We start from the raw sequence: 9,062 nt of genomic DNA on the forward strand, positions 1-9,062 counted from the left end.
ACCGTGTCCTACTTATATCAGTAGAGGAGAATTAAGGTGTCTGTAATATAATAAACGTGGTAAAAACAAATGTAGACTTTTAATAAATGCATTTCTATAGCTTCCAAAATATTTTTACTCCGTTGGGGGAGTGCCAAGGTGGAGGCACGGTGGCATCAAAACAGCCCTGACATCATCTAGTGTGTATATATAAAGCATTGATTTAGCCCGGTTTCCCAAAAGCATCTTCAGGTTAAGTTCATCTAACCATTTTAATGATTAACTTAGCCTTAAAATTCTTTCGGGAAACCGGGCCCTGTTCAGTACATTGTAAAGGCATCCTCTCTGTAGTATGAACTAGTGTTCACTACTTGACATGAGAATCTGAGTTTCAGAAGCTGAGTAGTTAACTGTGATATATTTCAGGTTACTTCAAAAGCAAGTTCCATTACAACATGGCAAAAGAGAGAATCCATTTATCCATTTGTTTCAAGTTTTAATGTCACATGCAATTAAATGCCTTTCTTGCAAGCTCCAAACCTACTATGCAGTAATAAATATCAATGTAGCACTAAAAATAACATAAGGTAGAAAAAACACACAATAAATAAAAATAAGAACATGAGAAAGTAAGAAGATATATACAGGGTCAGTTCCAATATCATATTTACAATGGGCAGGGATACTGGAGTGATAGAGGTGTGTGTATACTGAACAAAAATATAAAGGCAACAATTTCAATGATTTTACTGAGTTACGGTTCACATAAGGAAATCAGTCAATTGAAATAAATTCCTGAGGAACCTAATCTATGGATTTTACATGACTGGGAAGGGGTGCAGCCATGGGTGGGTCTCGGAGGGCATAGGCCCACCTACTGGGGAGCCAGGCCCAGCCAATCAGAAATCGTTTTTCCCCAAAAAGGGCTTTTACATACAGAAATACTCCTCAGTTTCATCAGTGTAACAAAACGGTACATTTTAGAGTGGCCATTTATTGTCCCCAGCACAAGGTGCACCTGTGTAATGATCATGCTGTTTAATCAGCTTCTTGATATGCCACAACTGCCACAACTTGGCAAAGGAGAAGTGCAACTGACAGGGATGTAAACAAATTTGTGCACAACATTTGAGAGAAATAAGCTTTTTGTGTGTATTAACTTTTATTACAGCTCATGAAACGTGGGACCAACACTTTACATGTTGCGTTTATATTTCTGTTCAGTATATGTATAGGGTAGGTGACTAGACATCAGGATACCGATGCCCCCTGTATATAGCCTCGTTATTGTTATTCTTATTGTGTTGCTTTTTATTATTACTTTTTATTTTAGCCTACTTGGTAAATATTTTCTTCTTCTAGAGCTGCACTGTTGGTTAAGGGCTTGTAAGTAAGCATTTCACAGTAAAGTCTACACTTGTATTCGGCGCATGTGGCAAATAAAGTTTGATTTGATATTTGATTAACAGAGTAGCAGCAGCGTAAATGATGATTCTATGTGAGTATGTGTGCGTGTCTGTAGTCGGTATAAATGTGTGTGTGTTGGAGTGTCAGTGTGCGTGAGTGTGTAGAGTCCTGTGAGTGTGCATAGAGACAGAGCAAAAAATATATACACTGCTCAAAAAAATAAAGGGAACACTTAAACAACACAATGTAACTCCAAGTCAATCACACTTCTGTGAAATCAAACTGTCCACTTAGGAAGCAACACTGATTGACAATAAATGTCACATGCTGTTGTGCAAATGGAATAGACAACAGGTGGAAATGATAGGCAATTAGCAAGGTTCTGCAGGTGGGGACCACAGACCACTTCTCAGTTCCTATGCTTCCTGGCTGATGTTTTGGTCACTTTTGAATGCTGGCGGTGCTTTCACTCTAGTGGTAGCATGAGACGGAGTCTACAACCCACACAAGTGGCTCAGGTAGTGCAGCTCATCCAGGATGGCACATGAATGCGAGCTGTGGCAAGAAGGTTTGCTGTGTCTGTCAGCGTAGTGTCCAGAGCATGGAGGCGCTACCAGGAGACAGGCCAGTACATCAGGAGACGTGGAGGAGGCCGTAGGAGGGCAACAACCCAGCAGCAGGACCGCTACCTCCGCCTTTGTGCAAGGAGGAGCAGGAGAAGCACTGCCAGAGCCCTGCAAAATGACCTCCAGCAGGCCACAAATGTGCATGTGTCTGCTCAAACGGTCAGAAACAGACTCCATGAGGGTGGTATGAGGGCCCGACATCCACAGGTGGGGGTTGTGCTTACAGCCCAACACCGTGCAGGACGTTTGGCATTTGCCAGAGAACACCAAGTTTGGCAAATTCGCCACTGGCGCCCTGTGCTCTTCACAGATGAAAGCAGGTTCACACTGAGCACGTGACAGATGTGACAGAGTCTGGAGACACCGTGGAGAACGTTCTGCTGCCTGCAACATCCTCCAGCATGACCGGTTTGGCGGTGGGTCAGTCATGGTGTGGGGTGGCATTTCTTTGGGGGGCCGCACAGCCCTCCATGTGCTCGCCAGAGGTAGCCTGACTGCCATTAGGTACCGAGATGAGATCCTCAGACGCCTTGTGAGACCATATGCTGGTGCGGTTGGCCCTGGGTTCCTCCTAATGCAAGACAATGCTAGACCTCATGTGGCTGGAGTGTGTCAGCAGTTCCTGCAAGAGGAAGGCATTGATGCTATGGACTGGCCCGCCCGTTCCCCAGACCTGAATCCAATTGAGCACATCTGGGACATCATGTCTCGCTCCATCCACCAACGCCACGTTGCACCACAGACTGTCCAGGAGTTGGCGGATGCTTTAGTCCAGGTCTGGGAGGAGATCCCTCAGGAGACCATCCGCCACCTCATCAGGAGCATACCCAGGCGTTGTAGGGAGGTCATACAGACACGTGGAGGCCACACACACTACTGAGCCTCATTTTGACTTGTTTTAAGGACATTACATCAAAGTTGGATCAGCCTGTAGTGTGGTTTTCCACTTTAATTTTGAGTGACTCCAAATCCAGACCTCCATGGGTTGATAAATTGGATTTCCATTGATTATTTTTGTGTGATTTTGTTGTCAGCACACTCAACTATGTAAAGAAAAAAGTATTTAATAAGATTATTTCTTTCATTCAGATCTAGGATGTGTTGTTTAAGTGTTCCCTTTATTTTTTTGAGCAGTATATATATGTAGTCTGTGTAGCCATTCTGTTAGCTATTTAGCATTCTTATGGCTTGGAGATACAAACTGTTCAGGAGTCTGTTGTCTTGATGGACCGATACTGCTTGCCGTGTGGAAGCAGAGAGAATAGTCCATGGCTTGAGTGGCTAGAGTCTTTAACAATTTTCTTGACTTTCCTATCACACCATCTGATATAGAGGTCCTGGATGACAGGGAGCTCAGCCCCAATGATGTACTGGGCTGTCCGCAACACCCTCTGTAGTGCTATGTGATCAAGGGGGTGCTGTTGCCATACCAAGCTGTGATGCAGCCAGTCAAGATGTTCTCAATGGTGCAACTGTAGAACATTTTGAGGATTTGATGGCCCATGCCAAACCTTTTCAACTTCCTGAGGGGGAAGAGGTGCTGTCGCTCCTGTGCGCGTGTAAGTGGACCAGTGACAGTGCATGTCAGAGAAAAAAACAGGCCATGAGGTCGAAGGAATGTCCGTAGAGCCCTGAGATAGGAATGTGTCGAGACACAGATCTGGGGAAGGATACCAAAAACATTATGCAGCATTGAAGGTCCCCAAGAACACAGTGGCCTCCATCATTCTTTAATTACATTTTTATTTATTTATTTCACCTTTATTTAACCAGGTAGGCAAGTTGAGAACAACTTCTCATTTACAATTGCGACCTGGCCAAGATCAAGCAAGCAGTTTGAGACATACAACAACACAGAGTTACACATGGAGTAAAACAAACATACAGTCAATAATATAGTAGAGAAATAAGTCTATATACAAAGTGAGCAAATGAGGTGAGATAAGGGAGGTAAAGGCAAAAAAGGCCATGGTGGCGAAGTAAATACAATATAGCAAGTAAATCACTGGAATGGTAGATTTGCAGTGGAAGAAAGTGCAAAGTAGAAATAGAAATAATGGGGTGCAAAGGAGCAAAATAAATAAATACAGTAGGGGAAGAGGTAGTTGTTTGGGCTAAGTTATAGATGAGCTATGTACAGGTGCAGTAATCTGTGAGCTGCTCTGACAACTGGTGCTTAAAGCTAGTGAGGGAGATAAGTGTTTCCAGTTTTAGAGATTTTTGTAGTTCGTTCCAGTCATTGGCAGCAGAGAACTGGAAGGAGAGGCGGCCGAAGGAGGGGATGGCTTTGGGGATGACCAGAGAGATATACCTGCTGGAGCGCGTGCTACAGGTGGATGCTGCTATGGTGACCAGCGAGCTGAGATAAGGGGGAACTTTACCTAGCAGGGTCTTGTAGATGACCTGGAGCAAGTGGGTTTGGCAACGAGTGTGAAGCGAGGGCCAGGCAACGAGAGCGTACAGGTCGCAGTGGTGGGTAGTATATGGGGCTTTGGTGACAAAACAGATGGCACTGTGATAGACTGCATCCAATTTATTGAGTAGGGTATTGGAGGCTATTTTGTAAATGACATCGCCGAAGTCGAGGATCGGTAGGATGGTCAGTTTTACGAGGGTATGTTTGGCAGCATGAGTGAAGGATGCTTTGTTACGAAATAGGAAGCCAATTCTAGATTTAACTTTGGATTGGAGATGCATAATGTGAGTCTGGAAGGAAAATGTACAGTCTAACCAGACACCTAGGTATTTGTAGTTGTCCACATATTCTAAGTCAGAACCATCCAGAGTAGTGACGCTGGACGGGCGGGCAGGTGCAGGCAGCGATCGGTTGAAGAGCATGCATTTAGTTTTACTTGTATTTAAGAGCAGTTGGAGACCACGGAAGGAGAGTTGTATGGCATTGAAGCTCTTCTGGAGGGTAGTTAACACAGTGTCCAAAGAAGGGCCAGAAGTATACAGAATGGTTTCGTCTACGTAGAGGTGGATCAGAGACTCACCAGCAGCAAGAGCGACATCATTGATGTATACAGAGAAAAGAGTCGTCCCAAGAATTGAACCCTGTGGCACCCCCATAGAGACTGCCAGAGGCCCGGACAACAGGCCCTCCGATTTGACACACTGAACTCTATCAGTGAAGTAGTTGGTGAACCAGGCGAGGCAATCATTAGAGAAACCAAGGCTGTTGAGTCTGCTGATGAGGATGTGGTGATTGACAGAGTCGAAAGCCTTGGCCAGGTCAATGAATACGGCTGCACAGTATTGTTTCTTATCGATGGCGGTTAAGATATCGTTTAGGACCTTGAGCGTGGCTGAGGTGCACCCATGACCAGCTCTGAAACCAGATTGCATAGCGGAGAAGGTGCGGTGGGATTCGAAATGGTCGGTAATCTGTTTGTTGACTTGGCTTTCAAAGACTTTAGAGAGGCAGGGTAGGATAGATATAGGTCTATAGCAGTTTGGGTCAAGAGTGTCCCCCCCTTTGAAGAGGGGGATGACCGCAGCTGCTTTCCAATCTTTGGGAATCTCAGACGACACAAAAGAGAGTTTGAACAGGCTAGTAATAGGGGTTGCAACAATTTCTGCAGATCATTTTAGAAAGAAAGGGTCCAGATTGTCTAGCCCGGCTGATTTGTAGGGGTCCAGATTTTGCAGCTCTTTCAGAACATCAGCTGACTGGATTTGGGAGAAGGAGAAATGGGGAAAGCTTGGGCGAGTTGCTGTGGGGGGTGCAGTGCTGTTGACCGGGGTAGGGGTAGCCAGGTGGAAAGCATGGCCAGCTGTAGAAAAATGCTTATTGAAATTATCAATTATAGTGGATTTATCGGTGGTGACAGAGTTTCCTATCCTCAGTGCAGTGGGCAGCTGGGAGGAGGTGCTCTTATTCTCCAAGGACTTTACAGTGTCCCAGAACTTTTTTGAGTTTGTGTTGCAGGAAGCAAAATTGAAAAAGCTAACCTTGGCTTTTCTAACTGCCTGTGTATATTGGTTTCTAACTTCCCTGAAAAAGTTGCATATCACAGGGGCTGTTCGATGCCAATGCAGAACGCCACATGATGTTTTTGTGTTGGTTAAGGGCAATCAGGTCTGGAGAGAACCAAGGGCTATATCTGTTCCTGGTTCTAAATTTCTTGAATGGGGCATGCTTATTTAAGATGGTGAGGAAGGCATTTAAAAAAAATAACCAGGCATCCTCTACTGAAGGAATGAGGTCAATATCCTTCCAGGATACCCGGGCCAGGTCGATTAGAAAGGCCTGCTCGCTGAAGTGTTTCAGGGAGGGTTTGACAGTGATGAGTGGAGGTCGTTTGACCGCTGACCCATTACGGATGCAGGCAAGGAGGCAGTGATTGCTGAGATCTTGGTTGAAACAGCAGAGGTATATTTAGAGGGCAAGTTGGTTAGGATGATATCTATGAGGGTGCCCGTGTTTACGGCTTTGGGGTGGTACCTGGTAGGTTAATTGATAATTTGTGTGAGATTGAGGGCATCAAGCTTAGATTGTAGGATGGCTGGGGTGTTAAGCATGTCCCAGTTTAGGTCACCTAGCCGCACGAGCTCTGAAGATAGATGGGGGGCAATCAGTTCACATATGGTGTCCAGAGCACAGCTGGGGGCAGAGGGTGGTCTATAGCAGGTGGCAACAGTGAGAGACTTGTTTTTAGAGAGGTGGATTTTTAAAAGTAGAAGTTCAAATTGTTTGGGTACAGACCTGGATAGTAGGACAGAACTCTGCAGGCTATCTCTGCAGTAGATTGCAACACCGCCCCCTTTGGCCATTCTATCTTGTCTGAAAATGTTGTAGTTAGGGATGGAGATTTCAGAGTTTTTGGTGGTCTTCCTAAGCCAGGATTCAGACACGGCTAGGACATCCGGGTTGGCAGAGTGTGCTAAAGCAGTGAATAAAACAAACTTAGGGAGGAGGCTTCTAATGTTAACGTGTACAAAACCAAGGCTATTACGGTTACAGAAGTCATCAAAAGAGAGCGCCTGGGGAATAGGAGTGGAGCTAGGCACTGCAGGGCCTGGATTCACCTCTACATCGCCAGAGGAACAGAGGAGGAGTAGGATAAGGTACGGCTAAAAGCTATGAGAATTGGTCGTCTAGGACGTCCGGAACAGAGAGTAAAAGGAGCAGGATTCTGGGGGCGATAAAATAGCTTCAAGGTATAATGTACAGACAAAGGTATGGTAGGATGTGAATACAGTGAAAGTAAACCTAGGCATTGAGTGATGATGAGAGAGATATTGTCTCTAGAAACATCATTGAAACCAGGTGATGTCATCGCATGTGTGGGTGGTGGAACTGAGAGGTTGGCTAAGGTATAATGAGCAGGGCTAGAGGCTCTACAGTGAAATAAGCCAATAAATACTAACCAGAACAGCAATAGACAAGGCATATTGACATTAAGGAGAGGCATGCTTAGCCAAGTGATCAAAAGGGTCCAGTGAGTAGTGAGGTCGGTTGCGGTCACGGCGATTCAGACAGCTAGCCGGGCCATGGGTAGCAAGTTGTTTGGAACCACTAAGTTTGGAACCACTAAGACTCTTCCTAGAGCTGGCCACCCAGCCAAACTGAGCAATCGGGGGAGACGGGCCTTGGTCAGGGAGGTGACCAAGAACCCGATGGTCACTCTGACAGAGCTTCAGAGTTCCTCTGTGGAGATGGGAGAACCTTCCAGAAGCACAACCATCTCTGCAGCACTCCACCAATCAGGCCTTTATGGTAGAGTGGCCAGGCAGAAGCCACTTCTCAGTAAAGCAACATGACAGCCCGCTTGGAGTTTGCCAAAAGGCACCTAAAGACTCTCAGACCATGAGAAACAAGATTCTCTGGCCTGATGAAACCAGGATTTGGCCTGAATGCCAAGCGTCACACCTGGAGGAAAACTGGCACCATCCCTACGGTGAAGCATGGTGATGGTGGCAGCATAACGCTGTGGGAATGTTTTTCAGCGGCAGGGACTGGGAGACTAGTCGGGATTGAGGCAAAGATAAACGGAGAAAAGTACAGAGAGATCCTTGATGAAAACCTGCTCCAGAGTGCTCAGGACCTCAGACTGGGGCGAAGGTTCACCTTTCAACAGGACAACGACCCTAAGCACACAGACAAGACAACGCTGGAGTGGCTTCGGGACAAGTCTTTTAATGTCCTTGAGTGGCCCAGCCAGAGCCCGGACTTGAACCTGATCGAACATCTCTGGAGAGACCTGAAAATAGCTGTGCAGCAATGAAAAAATCCACTGCTATTTGCTTTCCTTCATTGAAATCTGAAGGGTTATCAGAAAGTAATTGTAAATTTAACAAAGCCTGTCTTTCAATATAGCATGTGCTAATCCCCTAAATGCCAAATCTGTATGCTTAATTAGCTGTTGAGATGTCAATGATGAAGAAAGCACCCCATGTCACCTCTTTTTGTGGTCTGTATTTTAAGGGATCAAACGACCATAAGACCTAATTAACTATATGAAGCTCATCTTTTACGGCAAGAGCTCAAGGGGATTACCAAACAGTTGCACTTTGTGTCTGTCAGTCAGAAGACGGTGATGGAAGTTGTTCATCCTGTAGTGTCTTCTCATTCTGCCCCTAGGCTGTTTCCAGCTGTGCTGCCCAACTGTGAGGAGCTTAATGACCTCTGAGTGCCTCTTTTTGTTCTCTCTCTCTCTCTCTCTCTCTCTCTCTCTCTCTCTCTCTCTCATTAGACACCCAACAGCAGGACAATGGAACCCTTGTGGACACTTCATCTAATGAGTTAAATACATTACTGACTGTGACATGTTTATGTGAGAGTATTGTCTCAAAAGTATGGGGTGGGTTGGTTCAGTTTTCAGTTAAAATGTTGTAATCTTCAAGACCGCAATTCTATACTTGGCCACCAGATGTCAGAGGTCAAGCTTTTGAGTGACAATGGATGGAGAAGGACTTTGACAGGTAACATATGTTCATTAATACAGAAACAAATGCATCCATTTTCCTCCTTAGACTGTCATTATGACTTTTAAAAACAATTCACCCATTGCAAGTAACAATTTACATGATTAAGAAAATATAAAA

This window comes from Salmo trutta, chromosome 1 (assembly GCF_901001165.1).
Source record: "Salmo trutta chromosome 1, fSalTru1.1, whole genome shotgun sequence".
NCBI lineage: Eukaryota > Metazoa > Chordata > Actinopteri > Salmoniformes > Salmonidae > Salmo > Salmo trutta.